The 19,373-nt window shown below is 47.8% G+C and overlaps 2 long non-coding RNA genes across 3 annotated transcripts; one reads left to right on the top strand and one right to left on the bottom strand.

Annotated features, from left to right (window-relative positions):
* Positions 1–369: 369 nt before the first annotated feature.
* 4930512J16Rik (RIKEN cDNA 4930512J16 gene) lies at positions 370–16,584 on the top strand. The gene is made up of 4 exons (NR_131021.1): positions 370–1,449; positions 8,349–8,412; positions 10,993–11,312; positions 16,190–16,584. It is a non-coding gene; the product is annotated as an RIKEN cDNA 4930512J16 gene (long non-coding RNA).
* On the bottom strand, positions 9,765–12,525 carry Gm36735. 2 transcript variants are annotated; one of them, XR_377853.4, is made up of 3 exons: positions 11,395–12,525; positions 10,906–11,297; positions 9,765–10,130 (listed from the first exon to the last, which is right to left on the bottom strand). It is a non-coding gene; the product is annotated as a predicted gene, 36735 (long non-coding RNA). The 2 variants fall into 2 exon arrangements; XR_377855.4 differs by having other exon boundaries at positions 12,454–12,525.
* Positions 16,585–19,373: the final 2,789 nt, after the last annotated feature.

Below are 19,373 nucleotides of genomic sequence, written 5' to 3'. Positions count from 1 at the left end.
CTCGCTTGCACGTGGCGGGGGCTGGGATCTCAGTGAAACCAGCACTTCTCAGACATCGGGAACAGCAGGGACCCGGCTCAAAGGAAGCAATCTGTGGATGCTGCCACCCAGGTGGGCCTGTGTGTAAGGGGGTGGGCCAGGGGTCACATTTCCAGGCCTCCCTCCTTTCTGAGAGGTTAGACTGGTGTGTGTATCGGGGAGCACTGTTGGGGACTAATGTCTAAATAGGAACAATGGCTCAACAGTGGTGGCCCAGACAAACTTGCAGATTGTATCCACTTGTGACCTCCAGTCACCTGTTCTGACCTTTGGAGTGAGCTGTGTGTAGGATACAGCCAGCCCTTGGGACCCAGCCCACATCACATGACCAAGAACTGAGTAGAATGTTCTGGTCAAAGCTAATCTGGACTGGACTGCTGGGATCTGGTCTGGCTTGATATAGTTTTATTTGGTTTGGGCTGGTCTAATTTGGTCTAGGTCTAGCCTATATTCATTTAAGCTGGCCTGGGCTTGTCTATTCTGGTCTAACTTCTGGGCTGGTCTAAGTTTTACTGGGCTAGTCTACTCTAGTATCGTCTGGTTTGGTCTAACCTGGCCCAGTTTGGTCTATTCTTGTATTGTCTAAGCTAGTCTAGTCTGGCCTACAGTAGTGTGATCTACCCTGATCTAATCTAGTCTAAACTATTCTGGTGTAGTTGGTTTGGTCTGGATTGGTTAAGTTAGTCTGGTCTGGCTTGTGCTGGTATGTTCTAGCCTGGTCTGGATTAGTCAAATCTAACCTGTTCTGTTCTGTTTAGTCTGTTTTGGCTTGGTTTATTCTTCTTTGGTCTGGTCTGTGCTGGTAGGGTCTAGCTGGGTCTGGTCTGATATGAGCTGGTCTTGGCTGGTTAATTCTGGTGAGTTCTAGCCTTGTCTGGATTGGTCTAAAGGGGGCTTATATGCTGTATTCTGGTGTTTTTCATCTAATCTGAGCTGTTCTGTTCTGGTATGATCCAGTTGGGGCTGGCACAAGCCGTTCATTGTTCACTAATTGTTTTCTCTAAGAGCAGCTCCTGAGCAAGGGACTGGATTTCAGAAGAACTAGATGTTCTACTAGCAAAAAGAGTTCCATTTGACAGGCCTGAAGAAGAGCTGCCATGAAGATATCAATGACAATGGAGATGCCACACCAGGAGAGGAACGAGAACGGCCTGCATGGGGACTGAATTCTTTCTTTCTCTGCACAGGACTAATTTTCCTTCCTTTGTTGTTACAGAAGGTGATTTTCTTACAGAGAAGCATCTGCTCTCACCCTTGTGGCACAGGTGGCCTTCTCCTGCCATCAAGTCCAGAGGAATGCATGCTGCCGGGGCTTAGCAGAACTTCCTCGTCCCTTCTATTCCTGTGGCAGTGGGCTCAGAGGACTCAGGCTGGGGAGTGAGAAACTCCCAGAATGAAGCCTCCTCACAGGTGAGAGAGCTAGAGAGGCCATATCTGCTTCTGCCTGGTAGGGAGGCTGCTGAAAACACTCGGGGCTCTCAGGAAAATCTCCATAGTACTCCTAGTATTTTAATATCCAACCAAGCTAGGTCTGGAAGTGCCCCCCCCCCCCAAATACATACTAAAGCTTAACTATAGGTTGATTTTTGTGCAGCTAACTTAATAAAATACCATACCTCCAGTAGTCATTCAATTAATTCTATCAAAGATAATTTAATCACTCTATGTTTTAGTTGTAAAATTTTATTTACTTTTCTTGTCTTATGGCACTGGCTTGAACTTCCAAGGCATCTTGGAACAATGGTGTCAGCAATATCTAACATACCTGACTCTTCTCTGAGTACAGTCAGTGGAAACTCTCCCACTGTGTTACATTAAGAGTGAGTTTTGCTTCTAATTTAAAGTAGGTAACGCTTCTCACAGTCTGGAAACTTCTTATTTCATTTTTAGCTTGTCACCAGTTATATTAGGAAAAATATATGTTATTTCATAAGTACTTTTCATATATCTGTCAAGATCAGGGGCTGGCAGATACAAAGACATAATCTAGGTGGCTTGTTTCTGTGAGCTGAGAGCACCCTTCTACTTAAAGATGCGTGCTACAATCTGCAACAAAGGTTGCATATGGCTGGTAACGCCTGACATTTGTCATTCAGATTTTTATGGCATAAATGTTCTGACCCTTAATCTGGAGTAGACCTCAGATTCTAAATTATCACTGTCATGCTCTTACTATTAATACTGAGCCACCATTGAATTCCTAGAACAAACCAAAGTCTTACAAGGCTGTCATCACTAGAACAGTTGAGAAAGGGCCCATGCTTCAGAGAGTGACAATCTCTGACCCTCCGCAGAACCCCTGAGCACCCGTGTGTTTAGGAAAGAAGAATCTGGGAAAGTGAGAACACTGCATGGTATATGTGTGAGAATGTGCATGCGCACGCGTGCACGTGTAGATGTGCATGAATGTGCGCTGACATGTGGTGTACATGTGCGTGTGTTGAGTATGTGTGCGTGTGTGCTTGCGCTTTGATATTAGTGCCACTGCTCCAGGCTCTCACCAAGAAGCAGGCTGTTTCCAGTGCAGAGCTGGTACACGTTTGGCAAGCTGAGTTGTGGATGAACCTCTTTCCGTGGAGATAGCCCTTGTAGAAAGCCCTCATGGCACATGCCCTCATGTCTGGGCTGTAATGGAACAGGAGACAGTGTCAAAAACTGAGAGCAGGGACTTGAGAGATGGTTCAGGGACTAAGAAAACTTGCTGCTTCTATAGAGGACCCAGGTTCAGTTCCCAGCACACACACACAGTGGCTCACAACCATTGGTAACTCCAGTTGCAGGAGATCTGACGCCCTCTTCTGGCCTTCCTGGGCACTGCATGCACATGGTGCACGTACATACAAGCAAGCAGTACGCATAAACATAAAACAAATGAATTAATAAAAATTTTCAAAAGTCTGAGACAAACACCAGAATGCATGTACATTCAGAGATGAATGAAAGTGGGCACAGGTGAGCACTGGAGACCGACGACCTGTGCCCTGCATGCCTCTCCTAGACCAGGATTCTTTGTTGTAATTTGAAGTTGACTGGACTGTTGGGATGTGACCACCCTCCATTCCTTTGAGTACAGCAAACTGTTCAATGCAAACGTGTCCTCTGTGGCTTGGGGTTTCTCTGCTGGGCCAGCTCAAATGTTGGCAGACATCTCCCAAATGTCTGGAGTCAATGTGTCTCCCCCACGTAGTTGAGAAGACTCTGTGCAGGACACACCTCCAGCGTGAGTCCAGGCTGCTCCACCTTCCTCCCACGCAGGCCCTTGAGTCAGCCAGCTGGTGGATGCTTGCAGCCTCAGCCTTAAAGGCCTTCTCCTGAGCCTGCATGTGCACTTCCTGGTTGCAGACACAGCCTCTCCCCTTCCCCTCCCTCCCCCTTCATTCCTGCAACATCTTACAGGTGACCAGCATCAGGTGGGTTCAGCGTCCCCACCCCTGTGGACACCCCATTGCCAGCTTTCCTTTACTCCCTGGTGAACCTGTTGCTGGCCTTACTGTCTATCTGCCACAGTTGTCTCTGAAAGTCTGGGACAAATATTTCTGAGACACAGGCTGTTTGTCCTAAGTAAACTCTTGAGTTCGTTCAAATAAAGACACCAGACAGGTCAAATAAAGACCCTGCCGCTCTCCTGGCTGCTTAGGCGATTGGCTTCTCAGTGCTTGTAGTCTGTTGGAGAGTGAGGTCTCTTGGAGAAGTTGGGGGGAGGAGAATGCGATGGGACAGATTTAAATGCCACTGAGTTGTGAGCTTTTCTGAGAGTCAGCTGTTTTTTGTTTTTTGGGCTTTTTTTTTTTTTTTGATGTTGTTGTTGGTTTTTTGAAGTGCCACTCTGCCCAGGGAGGGCTGCCAGCCTTTGGTTAATTTTCAGAGTTCTGAAATGTTGATTCTGACAATCTATGCCAGGGTGTTCCGTGCTTCTGTGGAGGAGAGAATTTTTGGAGAGCCTGACTCAGCTACATCTTAGAGAGCGGGCTTTGCCTCTCATTCTCACGTAGCAGTTATCCGAGCACAGGGCTGGGTCTGCAGCTGGAAGAAGGAGGAGGGAGGGGTGTGGTTCTGGGGTTAGACTCCCCCCTCCATAGCCCCCTTTCTTTAGGCTTAGAGTCAGGGTAGAAACTAGCCCTGCCGGGAGTGAGCTAATTCGGGGTTGGGGTGCTCCAAGCTGCATTTTCTGCACCAGCTCCATGGAGTGAGGCTAGGCTCTGAAGAGCCCCCTCCGGCTGGGACCTGCTTGTATGCAGGTTTACAGCGTCTGCGGCTTGATAATTAACTGGCTCAGTTGTCTGTCCCTGCTCTGGAGACCTCCCAGTGCCAGTTTCCACTTCCCTCTCTCATCCTCACGTCCCGCGCAGCTGGGCGGCAGAATAATGACTTTATTAGGCATATCCTGCTCTTGGTTCTCCAAGGACGTCGGTCCATTAAGAAGACTAATCTGCCAACAGCAGCCACACTGCTGGTCCAGGCCCATGTGTGGAGACCAAGGAGGGGACTCAGGAAAGATGGGGCTGCACTCTGGAGGGTGGTCCAGGCCTCCGACACTGGATGAGGTGTGGTAGCACTGCCTCCATCTGTCACTCACCTCTCCCCACAGGTGGAGTGAGGCTCTGCCTGGACACTAGGAAGAGCTGGGTAAAGGCTTGCATCTAGGAACTTGATTCTCAGCTACCCTCTGGGTGGAGATAAGGGAGAGGTAGAGTTGGGAGAAGTATGTTTAGACATGGGTGCACGGCAGAGCCTGAAAGACCATCTTAAAAGAGGTCACAAAGGGAGCAGTAGACATCCCAGTTTACCCTCTGCTGCCCACCCCTCTGGTCCTCTGGTCCTTAAGCTTCTCTCCTCTGAAATGAAGATGGTGACTCCTGGACCATCTTGGGTCAGAGGGAGGTAACGCCTTTGTGAGGGGTTTCACTGACTGTCTATGGGGTAGATGATCCTGTGAGCTGTCAGTGTCTGGCTGTGCAGCTCAGGGCTGGTCGGCAGCATTATGATCTACCTGAGGACCCCACCCAGCTGAGACTCCTCTGGCTCGGGGAAGGACGGAAGCAACCATGCAAAGGCCACTGGAATGGGTTGTAGGGATGGCTGGTCTGCCAGTATGGAGCCAGGCCAAACAGGCCTCTCCTTCCCTGTTACTGCCTTCGTCCTCTGGCAGGCCACCCTTCCTTGGTGTCCACAGGCAGCAAGCCACTCCGGCCCAGGGAAGGCAGGCCCACAGTACCCCAGCTGACTCCAAGGGTTAGGCTGGACCTCACCCAGCACCGCTGCAGGCGCATGACTCAGATGCTCAGGCCAGTCCTAGCAGAGGGAACTGAGGACAGGACTGGGAGAGGTCTTTAACACCAAGGGAAGTGAAAGCAGAAGCAGGACTTCCCCCCAGAAGTCTGTTTCCAGTACTGTGTCAGGGTGCTGTTCCAGGGTACTATGTCAAGGTACTTATGAGGGTGCTAAGGAGTTATTTCCAGGATTGTGTTCCCAGGGTGTTGTGTCAAGGTGCTATCTGCAGGATGCTATTTAGGATGTCCCAAGACTACTGTCCTTGGGGACAGTGTGCTGATTGTGCAACCCCCAGGGAGCTCCCCCAGTGTTATCCCCAAGTGCCTTGTCCCTGTCCATTCTGCTCCCCCTTTAACAAAGCTAGCAGCATGAGCTTGGGTTTTGCTTTTTGTTTTTCAAGTTTATACAGAACTTTATTCTTTTACTAGAGCTGTATTTGGTGGCCAGGGAAAGCAGTGCTGTATGCAGACACATACAGACATATACACAGAGACATCACATGCTTTAAAATCCCTGAGGAGATGGGGTGTCATGTGCAAAATTCTGCAACCTGCTGCTTTTCATTGCATAAGGAGACAATTGTTTTGAGTTTTTTGTTGAATAGACAATTTGTATGCCTTGTCTTACTGAGCTGAACAGTTAGATTTCTTCTCTCTCTCTCTCTCTCTCTCTCTCTTTTTTTCTTCATAAAATCTGTGGGCATTTGTGGGCGTCCTTGTCATATATGGGGTTAGGAATGGAGTCGCTGGGTCATCGGGTAGACAAATCCCTCTACTTATGTACATACATTCAGTGTAAGAACCATCCAGTGCTCTAAGTGGCAGACAACTGCCCCATGAAAAGTGTGAAAGGTGGGCAATTAATAACTGTACATCAAAGAAGGCAGGGGCTGAAGGATCACAAGTTCAAGGCCAGTTTGAACTATAAAGTGTGACCCTATCTGAAAACAAACAAATTAAACAAATACACACCACATACGTATAGTCATGCACACACCACGTACATACACAGACACACAAACATACACAGAGACACACACAAACATACACAGAGACACACATACACATACACAGAGACACACATACACAGACACACACACACATACACAGAGACACATACAGAGATATACACACAGACACACACACAGAGACACATACAGAGACATACACACAGACACACACACAGAGACACATACAGAGACATACACACAGACACACACACAGACACACACACAGAGACACATATAGAGACATACACACAGACACAGACACACACACATACACAGAGACACATACAGAGACATACACACAGACACACACACAGACACACACACAGACAGACACACAGACACACACACATACACAGAGACACATACAGAGAGAGACATACACACAGACACACACAGAGACACAAACTCACTCCTCTAACAACATGATAAAACAAAACCCTCCAAAAACCTAAAGCCAGTGGGAGCTCTCGCTGCGCCTTCTAGGTTCCTTTGGGCTGAGAGTCCTTTCTCAAGAGATTCAATCCTGTACAGTCCCCTCCTGAACTCCCCGCCCCCTTGTCTTCTGCTTACTCTTTGCTGGGACCCTTAGCATTTCCCTGACTCCCGCCTTTCCTGTAGTCTTGGTACCAGTCTTTCTGGGTTAACTGTAGCGCTGACAGCTCGCCCAGCTGGCCTGTGTTTTCATTTTGGTCTGTGTTGTTTGTCTCCCTGAGTTTTACATCCGAATGCCTTCAGTATGTTCTGTCTCTTCCTCTGAATTTTGTGATCTTCTACCCTTGTCAAAGAGTCATTTCCACCTGAAACACACAGCTCCTAGAAGTCCGTGATTTTTCTTTTATGTTTAATTCTGCAACATGCCAGGATTTTAAAGTGATCTATCCTTGAATTAAGAATTTTATTTTTATTATTTGTCATGTTATCAAAAAAGAATGGCATATATATATTTTTTTTTCTCCTTTCTAGAAAGTTCTACTTTTGCTAGGCATGCTAGCTCATACCTTTAATCCCAGAACATTTCTACAAGTTTGTGGCCAGCTTGGTTTACATAGAGAGTTCCTGGATAGATAAAGCTACACAGTAAGACCCCGTCTTAACAGACAGACAGACAGACAGACAGACAACAGACACTCCAGTTTTCAATCCCATTTCCTAAGTCAGGATGTGACAGTTCATTTCCTTGTACTCTGAGCCCCTGTCCCTTCCTGCCATGCTCTCTCTGTCTCTTTGGTTTGATTTCTTCCTGAGCCCAACACCTCACTCTGTCAGTCTGGAATGTTCAGGGATCTAAGAGCCCAGCAGGAGCCCCGCCTTCTCATTCAGGAGCTCAAACTCTTCAAATTCTTTTATTCATCCACGTAAATTTTAGAATTAGCTTGTCATGTTCTCTAAAATTCTCTGTTGGGATTTAGTTGAGATTAAATTAAATTTATAGATCAATTTGAGAGAATTGTCAGTTTTATTACATCAATCCTTCTCATCCGTGAGGGTGGTATATCTGACTAATTTGCTCCGGCCTTCTTTTATGTTTTTCAATAAGGTCTTATAATTTTCTGTGCAAAGATTATGCATAACTTTATACTAGATTTCTCTCTAATCCTATACGGGCATTGTTGTATTTTCCAGCATCTTTTTAAAATTAAAAAATTCTGAGAGCTGCCGTGGCACAGGAACACAGTTCCTCTTTGTGCTCTGCTCCTCTGCCCCACAACTTTGCTCGGCTCGTGAATTAATTGCACTAAATTGTTTGTAATTCTGTAACTCTCCACATCAGGTCCCATCACATGCTGTGGGGGATCGCTTTTGGTTTTTTCTTTCCCAGATTTTACAAACCAGATTTCCTTTTCATGTCTTACTGCACAAGCCAAGATCTTGGGTACTATGCTGAGTGAGCCCTGTGGGAGTGAGTGTCCCTGGGTATTCCTTGGTGTCCCTGACAGTTACTGCAACGGGTCTGACCACGAATTGGGACTTTACAGCAGATTGTTTCCTCACATTGAACCATTCTAAACTCTTGTTTGTTCCTCCTTAGGAGTTTCTGCTGTGAGTCACTGAGCCATGGTAACTGGGTGTCCCACATCTGCTCTGACAGTCCTGTGAGTGCCCTCTGGTTTATTTTATTATGGTATGACACTGAGGGGGTCCTGTGTGACACTGAGCTTCAGTTGGCACCTCCAGTTCTAAGTTGCAGACAGGCCAATGCGACAGAAGCTGTCCACTCTTAACCACGTCCTAGACACTTGGGTAGGCCATCATAGACACATCGTTGGGCTCTCATCCTGGCAGTGGTGACCATGGACTGACTTCCCACAGGTCTGTTTGGCACTCCTGGGCTGGATATCATAAATGCATTAGCTGTTATACATTGTGCCAGAGAGTAACCTTCACATCTGGGACAGGCTGTCCCTGTACCCTAAGACTCTAACCAGGAGTGACTCCAATTTGTCCTGTGTCAAGGTCTCATCCTGACAGTGCCCTCAGGGTCTGAGTTCCCATCCTTCCTGTCCACAAATACTTGCCTCTCTGGCTGTGCCCCCATTTTAAAACCATTTTTTCATTTATATTCACTCTCTTTCCCTCTCCCTCTCCTTTTCCCTCCCCCCTCTTCCTCCTTCGTTCCCTCCCTTGTTCCCTCCCTCTCATGTTTTAAGGGATTCTCTATGGCTGTCCTGGAACTCACTCTATGGACCAGACTGGCCTCCAGTTCAGAAATTTGCCTGCCTCTGCCTCCCAAATGCTGGGATTAAAGATATGGACCACCACTGCCCAGCCTAGCTCTTTTAAAGAGGCACTTGTCATATTTTATTCGGTTTTTGCTTGTCAGCAACAGGGATTCTTCAATTATTTACTGAGCTGGCCTACTGTACCATAGTCCCAGCATCTCTGAAGGAAGGGCTTCTTTCATGTTCCCTCAAGAGGAGCCTTTGGCAGGTCTCTCAGAGCCATCTAGTTGTGTCTGGTCCATCAAGTTCAGAAGTAAGTGGAAATTGTTTGCTGAAGTTCTGATAGAATTTCTTGGTGCCCATCAGTGATGGAGAATCTATGGTGGACCGTTTCAAATATAGCTACAATTTGCTCTGTTTCAACCTGCACACCTGTAACAAAAATAGCTGCTCTCTGCATCCCGCATCATGGCTATACCGTGCAGCATCTCTTACAAAAGGCTAAGGGCTGGGTCCCTTCTCCAGCCTTGACTTGAGGCTGGCTGAGACCTGTTTTGGCTGGTAGAATGTGCTGGCTTTCAGCCTCAGTGGGTGATTTGTATTCATGCATTGGGAACCAGCCCTGGCTAGCCTACCATAGTATGGGACTTATAGGGAACGGACTGCCTGCTGAGTCCATCCTGAGCCCCGTTTCCACCAGTATTGCTAAAATCCATTCCTATGTGGAGATCACCCCCCCTCCTCCCACAGTCCCAAAGACCAACGAAGATGTGATTCCACCAATGTTCACTCTGAGAAACCAAGGCGTTTATTAGGCTTACAGAGCAACCAGTGAGGGGTTACAGGCAAAGAGCATGAGTAACCTTAAACATAGACTGTCCACAGCCAATACAGAGGATGGCTCCCTGTGGGTGTGCGGATGGTACCCACTCCCTTAGTCTTCCCCACCCAGATCCTCTAGCATCTCCCAGAGACTCCAAGGTTATGTTCAATTAGAGCAGAATCACATGCTACTGGCTGGTAAAGTAGTTGGATACTCAGGTGAGGGTCCCGTGAGCCTCCTCACTCTTTCTTTCCAAGAGGGAAGGTCAATGCCAAGAGGGTCCAGCTGGATTCCTGAAGATAGAGGCAGTTTGGTGTGGGGGACAGTCCTGTACAATAGATGACCAGTTGTTGAAGAGTTAATGTGCCCAAAGCCAGCTGAAAACTGTACTGTACAGCTGTACTGTAACCTGTGAAGCTGTGATCCAGAGAGGCCTTTCCTCGTGACAAGCTGGGGATTTCTACTGTCACAGGAACAGAAAGATGACCAACTCAGAGGCCATCATAGAGACCCCAATGACCCTGCCCTGGCGCTGGCTGGAAAGTGACCTGTGTGAATAGCTATAAGAATGGGAAAGTGGGAAGCCTAGAATTTGTTGTCCTGGCAACCATGCACTCCCACTCTTTAAACAGAGATAGTTATAGTGGGAATGGGAATATGGAAACGAATATGGCTGTTACTCATGCTGACCTTTGTGTCCTATATGATAGGTACAGGCCAAACTCTGGAGTTGCTTTATGCAAGTCTCCCTCTCTGTCCCTCCATCTTCTGTACCCCAACATACTGACCCCTGGTTCTCAGCTCACATGAGGAATGTATTCACACAAAGCCCTCAATAGAACAAGTGGTCAGAGACCTAAGTCCAAGAACTGCAGGCCCCCAGACCTGCCCCTGCCCCAGGAGGACCCCATGTTCTCCATATCAGCCCACAGTAAGTTTTAGTGCAGTTTAGTGGACTAAAAGACCCCTTTGGGAGCCCACACCTAAACACTAATCCCAGAATTCTGAGCTAAATAAATGGTGAGCCCACAGCTCAGTGTGCTTTAGGGTTCATCTCTTACATAGCAGAAGCTAACTGACATGAAACAGTTTGTCCCCTGTACCTGTCACATCTCAGTGTCACCTGTGGGCATGGCCACTCTACACTGTCCTGGTTCTTGTGCAGTCTCATGATCCTCTGTGTCCTTCAGCTCAGCTCCCGGGTCATGGATGAGCTGACTGATCATCAGCAACTGCAGAGCACATGGAATGCCACCCTTGCAAGAAAACTCCAGATCCTGAGTTCAGGCCCCATGCTTCATTCCTGACCAAGAGAATGCTGGGTACTGAGCAGTGACAGGCATCCATTCAGAGGCCCCTAGGTGCCTTCCTGATTTTTTTTTCCTGGTGCATGCCTCTCTGGCTCAGGTGGGAGAAGAGGAGAGACAGACTTGAACCTGTCAGAAGACAAGGACCATGGTGGATGTTTGCAGTTCCAGGTTGGACGACTGAGAAGCTGGGGAGACAGATTGTAAGTATAAAAGTATGAGGGCACCTGCCTCCCAGTGCATCCCTGGCACGCATGCCCCTTGAGGACTCTGAGAAACACACACCTGCATCCACCTTAAATCACCTTGGTGAATTTGATTCCTTTCTAGAGGAAGGGCTGTCCTTTGTGAGTGGACGGCAGCCCAGTGTGTCAGCCTCTTTGCTTGCCTACCACTCTCTGAGAAGTGCCACTTGGCTGAACATATCTCCTGTAGGCTCCCCACTCTCCTGATCTAGAAAAGCAGATGGACAAAGCAGAACTCCCAGACCTTCAGGTGGTCCTGTCCCTAATCTAGTCCTGCCCTTTGCTTATTTTGACTTGGACTCGAATTGTCACTGATGTGACTTGTCCTGAGTCTTGACACCACTCTAAGCAGTCTTTCCTTTACTGGTGGCTTCATGTTCAGAGTTTCAGCCACCTATGGGCAACTGGGGCCTGATAATATTAAATGGAGGACTACAATTGATTGCTTTTGAGCTTTAAATTACATGCCATTTGGGTAGAGGGATGAGATCTTGTAATATATTACCCTGTCCTGGTCAGGATGTGACTTGCCCCTGTCCAGTGTATGCACTACCCTCCCGATAGTCTCTTGGAATCATCTTGGAGATTAGGCTGTCTGTCACAGTATGGCAGTGTTTGTCACTAAGAGGTTCTTGCTATAGTTACCAGTCTCCCCAAAGAACAAGTGAACTGGCTATTCAGATGTGACAGAAGAGTCATAAAGCATAATGCTTAATGAAGAAAAATGTCACACACACCAAGACCGTTAAGACTTAAAGACAAACTAAGCTTCCAGCCTTGGAAGTCTAAGAACAGAAAAAGATATATGGGTCATCTCTGCTGAGACAATGCAAACTCCAAAAGTTATAGCTATCGTGCCAATCCTGTAGCTAAGGTGAGGAGGCAGTAATTAAGGCAGATACTGCCCATGGCTCCAGACATCCACTGCAAGTTTGGGGAGTATTCTGGAATGTATTGCCTATATTGTTTGGGAGGCCCGCTGCATCACCTCAAATCACTCTGACTCATTTCTTGTTGGTCAGGGTCATGTGAGGACATGGAGTGACTGCTGAAGGTCACACACAGTGAGAAAAGTAAAGCAGGTTACAAGGGTGCCAACCTGGTGCTCCCTCTGTGGTACTTGATGCTCCCTCTGCAGTGCCTGGTGCTCCCTGTGCGGTGCCTGGTGCTCCCTGTGCGGTGCCTGGTGCTCCCTGTGTGGTGCCTGGTGCTCCCTTTGTAGTGCCTGGTGCTCCCTGTACGGTGCCTGGTGCTCCCTTTGTAGTGCCTGGTGTTCCCTGTGTGGTGCTTGATGTTCCCTCTGCAGTGCCTGGTGCTCCCTTTGTAGTGCCTGGTGTTCCCTGTGTGGTGCCCCCTCTGTGGTAGCCCCTCTGTGGTGCCTGATGCTCCCTCTGCAGTGCCTAGTGCTCCCTCTGCAGTGCCTGATGTTCCCTCTGTGATGCTTGGTGCTCCCTCTGTGATGATGCCTGGTGCTTGCACTGCCATGCCTAGTGAGGTAAACTGCTGTGGCCACAGTGACTGAGTGTCTCTCACATGGTGCTCCTGAGCTGAGACCAGGAAATAACAGAAGTGAAAATGGTGGATACAGGTCTCCACATCTGAAAGTTGGCAGCCAAGTTAGGGAGACAGTCAATCTCCTAACACTCAGGTGGGAAGCAGTGTGAGTAGTAAGCATTCAAGTGCAGGGAAGATCTCTAGGAGTGGTCTAGCCTGGGAAGACTTTGGGGACTTGCACTTCAGCTGAGAAGGTCAGAAGGAGAAAGGAGACCCTGAAGGCTGTGTGGTTGGAGTGTGGGCTGCAGATCACAAAAAGCCAGAGTGGGAGGGGAGGGCCGGGACAGAACTGATGGTGTCTGGGGCTGTTTCAAAAGAATATCTTCTGGGCTTTGTCAGATTCAGCCCCGTGTCCTGGGCAGTTCTCTCCCTCACCCCAGCCTCCATCCTTGGTTCCTGTGTCTGTCCAGTGTGAGGGCCACCACTGCATCCCACAGCTGACTTGTGCTGAAGGTTGACACTGCTGCACCCTGAGGTCCTGGGTCCCCATGCATCCCCTGCTGTCTGTCTGCAATCCCACCCTCCTTAGAGCTTGCCACACACAAGGCTTCCCCCCCTGTGCTGGTGGGAGAGAACTGTCTGCAGGTATCTGTAGGCTCTTTCCTTTCTGTGCCCCGAGAATCAGGATGGGGCAAATATGGTTACCAGGCCATGCAGGATGGAAGCCACGATCCTGACATATGGGGTTGATTTTACAAGCTGGCAAAGCATTGGCCTGTCTGGTTTTTGTAGAAAAAACAAGAAAGCCCCATATAGTGGAACATGGTCCAGAGACTGAAAGAAAGCAGTGTGGGGTACAGTAGAGGGGCAAGAGAGGGGATGGGGCAGGAAGTGGGGAGCCACGTGAGAAGCCCAAGGGAGGCTGAGAACCCAGTCAGAAGCAGATGACAGGCTGGTCTTCCTGCCTCAGGACTCGTATCAAGTAGGGAAACTTGGCTCCTTGTGTGCTGCTCTGAGCTGAGTAGGGGAGAGAGAACGCAAGCTTGCAGTCTGCCGGAGGCTGCCTCCCCCACACTACCCCTCCACCCTGCAGGAAGACTTTCTTTTTTATCAAAGATCTGTGTTTTTGTCCTAACCTTTTAAAAATGCACATACATATACATATATAATTATTGTTTAAAAAATAAATGGGCCCACAGTGTACCATTATGCCATCTTGGGTTTCTCTGAGGTGATGGTGTGCTTTGAGACATTTCTTGGTCTCTGTATAGCTCTCTCATTCTTCTTAGTAATACAACGTGATTTCCTAACAAGTCCCTGGCAGACAGTCAAATAGCTTCCAATTCTTTCTGTTTAGTCAAAGATACGTTTCTCCGTGTGCTCTGCATGTGTGCGGTGTGTGCCTGTGTCATGCGCTCAGTATCTGTCTTCTTTCTTTTCTTCTTTTTATTTCTAAGATAGAGTCTCACTATGTAGCCCTAGCCGAGAACTTGCTGTGTTGACCAGGCTGGCCTCAAATGCAGAGATCCACCTGCCTCTGCCTTCTGAGTGCTGAAATTAAACACACACACACACACACACACATCTATGCCCAGCAAAGATATGATTATTTCTTTATTCATTTATTCATCTATGTATGTGCCCTTGTGAGTTTATGTGCCATGTGTGTGCAGGTGCCCTCAGAGGTCAGGAGGATCATATCCCCTGGAACTGGGGTTATAAGCAGTTGTGAGCTTCTTGCTGTAGGTGATGGGAACAGAACCCAGAACCTCTGCAAGAACAGTATACACTCTCTCAACTGCTTAGCCAACTGTCCAGCTCCCTCTTTCTTGTAATGAAATGGTTACCACACCATGTGTGTTTGCTGTGCATAAACTTTATGCATGCATGTTGAGTGTTCATATCTGTTGTATTGCGTATCTGTGGCATGTGCCCTGTATATATGTATGGATGTGTGAAGTACAAATGCTTGGTGCATCTTATTTTAATAAAACAGGAGCCCTATCTCAGAGTGCATATGTTGTATGCAAGCAATGCATATATGTTGTATAACTTGGATGTATAAGCTTCCACTGAAGCAAGAGTCTGTACACATGTCTGCTGTGTGCATGTATCATATATGTGCATCATATGTGGTGTGTGTGTCTCTTTCAGTAAATCAGAAGCCCCATCTTGGGCATAGCTCACCATCCCTGTTCTACCATATGGTTCTGAGGAGCTGACATAAGTGTCAGAGGTGATAGGCCTTGTTATAGAAGATCTCTAGAAGGTCATGAGTCTCAAGATGGATCAATCAGCAGTGTCCCTCTGACATTCTACCTTTGGAGAGAAATCTGCTGTCAAGAGATAGCTGGCAGAAACCAGTCTTCTGCTTATGCTGGAGAGACATTGTCTCCACCTGTGTCACAGAGCCCAGTGTCTTGTGTTTCTTGGTACTTCAAGCCAGCTCCCTTGTGTTCCTGGCTGTATGACCCCAGGGATATGATCTTTTTCATCAACAACTGTTCTGCATCTTTATGGTACCTACCATGAACCTGGCACTAGAGTTGGTAGTTGAGGTCATAGTGTCACACAATTCACAAGCTGTGGTGACACTATTCCTGGGGACATGTGATTTTTACCCCAGATAGGAAACTGATGATAAACCAGAGTCCAGCTTAATAAACCAATGAGTTTATTGGAGTTACCTACAAGAGTATGGGTGAGAAGTTACTTAAAGGAGAAGAAGGGACTCAAAGACAACTATATCACCAAAACCCCAGCAGGGATGGCAGCTCATGAAATCTAAATACCTGCAGAACTTGACACAGCATGTAGACAACTTGACAGGTTGGAGATGTTACCTTCAGGTAGCTCAGGAGGTCTGTGCTTCTGCTAGGCGGTTGAGCTTGTTTGAGATTATCTTTCTGCAGTTCATATATGCCTGGGGAGGAGGGGCTTAGTGAATCTGGTCAGCTTCAGGGACTTCCTGAAGGCTTTGAGTTGTTTTCTTTCTGAGCTTAATGGTTTTCCCAGTAGGATGGGATGGAAGTTTATCTTAGAGAAAATTATAACAGAACATATAGAGTGGCAAGGGAAAAATCACCTGGTTACCTGAAGATGATGACAACAGTTCCTGCCATATACCAACTCAGGGTACGGGACAGAAGCTACCCAGCTACCAACTAGGTGACTGGCTGGGCAGGGTGGTGACCATAGGAACCCAGCGAGTGCCCAGCTATTTCTGACTGTCCAGGAAACACACAGAGAGGAAGCAACAAAATGCAGGCTGTGAAATCCGAGATGGGTAGAGGAATTATAGGGCCTCACTGCATCCTGAAGCAATCTCTTTTCCTTTGTAGCTACAGGGCTGATACAGCTGAAAATGAGACTCACAATTTGATCACACGGGTGCACAGTGACAACGTCGATTGAATTTGCAGCTCTGACAGATGTGTTTTATAAAGGCCGGGGCACTGATCAGAGAGGAGGAGGATGCCAGGGCATGTTATTGAACTTGGATGAGTCTGAAAAACAGCTGCTTCTTGCTGTCTGGAGTGATGAGTCTCTCCTTTCCTGAGAAGCCCGTGAGGAGTTCACAGGAGCAACTTCCCCAGGAGAACATCGAGTCTCGTCTGCTGAGCTGCCAGCAGAAGCCTCTTCCTGTGCCCCAGGATACTTGTCTCAGAGGAGATCATTATGGTACCATGGGAATTTTCCTATGACCCATTGATAGAGCAAGAAAAGACACAACCCCAGTTTGCAGATGCTTTTATTTAGTACAGCAAGGCTTCCAGACCAGCAGTTCATGAAGATGAGGTCTGTTTGGTTGGCTACAGATCCAAACAGAAGTGTGCGCCTTTACATGTTCATGGGGAGTGGGGCTTGGACTTGAGGAGGGTGGGTGAACTTCTCAAAAGAGGCAGAGTATCAGGGAAGACAAGCTAGACTTGGCCCATGGCCTGCAGTTTGCCAAGCCCTGATATAAACTACCAGAGACTCAGTAGTGGAGCAAGCAAGGAAGATGCCCACAGGGGTCTGGCTTTAGACCTGTGACCTACACAGGGTACTGTTCTATCCATATTCAGGCTGTGAGTCTGGAATCAAGGGAAGAAGCAAGAACACGTGAGGCAATATATTTGTAGTTGGGGCTCCATCCCCAGGGCCCTGGCACTGCTGAGTTAGACACTGTATTTCCTGGGTGGCCATGCTTCCAACAGGGACTGCAGTGGTGGTTTCCCTGGTGATGCACCTGGCCTTTACAGGTTCTGAGCCAACGAAGGAAGAGAGGTTTGTATTGGTTGTCGGGAACAGATCTGTCTTCAAAGGGAAATGGGTGATAGGGACTGTGGGGGTCAGGTCTGGAGTCTCTCTGGGGACCTCTGTGGATCTTTGGTGATAAAGAACAGTGGAAGAGGATAGCAACCTGAAAAAGCTAGAGTGGAGGCCAGCTGGTTTCACTGTTAGTGAAGAACCACAGTGGAGGGGCTGGCTGGAATCAAAGGGAACTTAAAGCAGATAGAAGAGGGGAGGAAAGAACTCAGAATCAGGGAGTGTAGCCGTGCTATCTTCCTCTGCATAGGATGTGTTTATTCTCTAATGTTTCCAGATTTCTTCTCTGTCCCCTGTTACTAGTCTATAGCATTTAACATTTAACCAAATGCTGGAGAGTATCCAGGCTGCATGGCGACTGGAACTGAAAGCAGGGTCCATGTTGCCTTTTGGGGAGAGGTGAGAATGTGAGGATGTGTCCAGGAAATGGCAACAAATGGGATGTGCCAGTGCTGTTCTTGTTTGGGAGAATAAGGAAGTGGCTGGGTTCTGAGGGTGCGATCTAAGCTTCCCTCTGTAAGGCTGGAAGAATGGGAGCTGTGTTTTCTGGGCTCATTGCAAGCCGGCATGTCAATGGGAGCTAATGATGTCACTTGGAAGGAGAGCAGAGAGATGGCAGCTATGGTAGTCTGGCCCCAGGTACAAGGCAAGGAGGCTCTGCTTCTTCCTTTGGTGGTGGGGCGGGCTCTGTCTGCACTGCAATGCACTGCAGAGGCTCTATCACAGAAGCAATGCCACAGCTATTCCTCCAGCCAGCATGGGCCCTGAGCAGCCTTGTGCACTCTCCCATCTCAGCCCTGCGTGTAGAACCTTCTTTCTTTTCTGTTTGGTGTGCTGCTGGGGTTAGAATATGTGCCCCCACCCCAAGCTCAAGTGTTGGAGATTCCATCCCCAAACTTACATGTTAGTGGTGTCTGGAAATGCAGTGTCTGGGAAGTGACTGGGTGTAAAGGAGATCGGGAAGGAGGCCTCCATGGTGACATCAGCAGAAGAGGAGAGGCCTGAACTTGAATGATGCTCCTCCTCCCATGTGATAACCTGTGTCGTGTTTGATGTAACTGAGGTCTTTGCCAAATGTCACTAGATGCCAAATGTCACCATGCTCTTGGACTTCCCTGACTCCAGAACCCTGAGCCAGATAAACTCTCTTCTTTATAAATTAGCCCCTGTTGGGCATTTTCTTATACTGGTAGGAAATGGCCTGAGATTTATGCTTGGACTACTATAGTGATTGTTGTAGAATAAGACACCCTCCATATGCCCCAGGCTCCTGGATGTCTTCTTAGGTACATTCAGCTTTTTGGCTTTTCTGAATGTGACCCTTTGCAAGACAGGGAGGAAATGCTCTGCTTTCTAAGTGGTAATGGCGAGTGTGTTGATTTCAGACAGGGCTCTTGGCCTCAGATCCTTCACAGCTGAGGCAGACAGTGCTTGCTGGAGGACTGTCCTAGGACTCTTTCCAGAAGCCACGTGCATCTCCAGAGTGACAGTCAGCAGTGTGACAGATGCTCTAGGGCCCTTGTGATACTCTCCTTGGGAGCCAGAAGCACTGGGTGAGAAAGCAGACACAGAAATGGGCCATTTCCTCAAAACAGAGGTGGCACAGTGGGGTTGTACTACATAAGGACATGAATAGCCTCTTAGAAAGAAGGACAGTTTTTAATTTCAGAATAATACATTTTAGCTGCAGAAAATGCGGACGATGCAGAAATACAGAAAGCAAAAAGCGTGCTGGCATCATCCTATTGTGGCAGCCAGAGACAACCATTCCCGGCTTTTCACTTTATAATCTGCTATGTCCGGTGCATATAAATAGATGTATTTTCTGTTTTCAACAAAAGGAGATTATGGCGCACACACTGTTTTGTGCTACCCTGTCTTCACTTAAGGACACAGGCTGACCATCTTTTCATATCATGCATACAATTTTACAGTACACCTTCCCCAGGCTGTTGATTGTGATGGTCTGATGGGGTTGCAATTGATGTGGTCTCTATCGTCCTTTAAACCACATACTTGTATCATGTAATTAATGCACGGCTTTTGTAGAGACTTAAAAGTGGGAATAATCACAATGCAGGGGGAAGGTGCTGATACCTCAGGTGTATCCTGCACGAGTTTTACAGAGACTGGTTTATCATTGCACGCATTATTTCATTACCTGCTCTTTTCACACAATATTACATTTGCACACAGACTTGTGCAATGCTGTCA

The sequence above is a fragment of the Mus musculus genome, chromosome 6 (genome assembly GCF_000001635.26).
Source record: "Mus musculus strain C57BL/6J chromosome 6, GRCm38.p6 C57BL/6J".
NCBI classification, from domain to species: Eukaryota; Metazoa; Chordata; class Mammalia; order Rodentia; family Muridae; genus Mus; species Mus musculus.
Note: the sequence above shows the minus strand (reverse complement) of the source record. Positions and strands in the feature narration are given on the sequence as shown.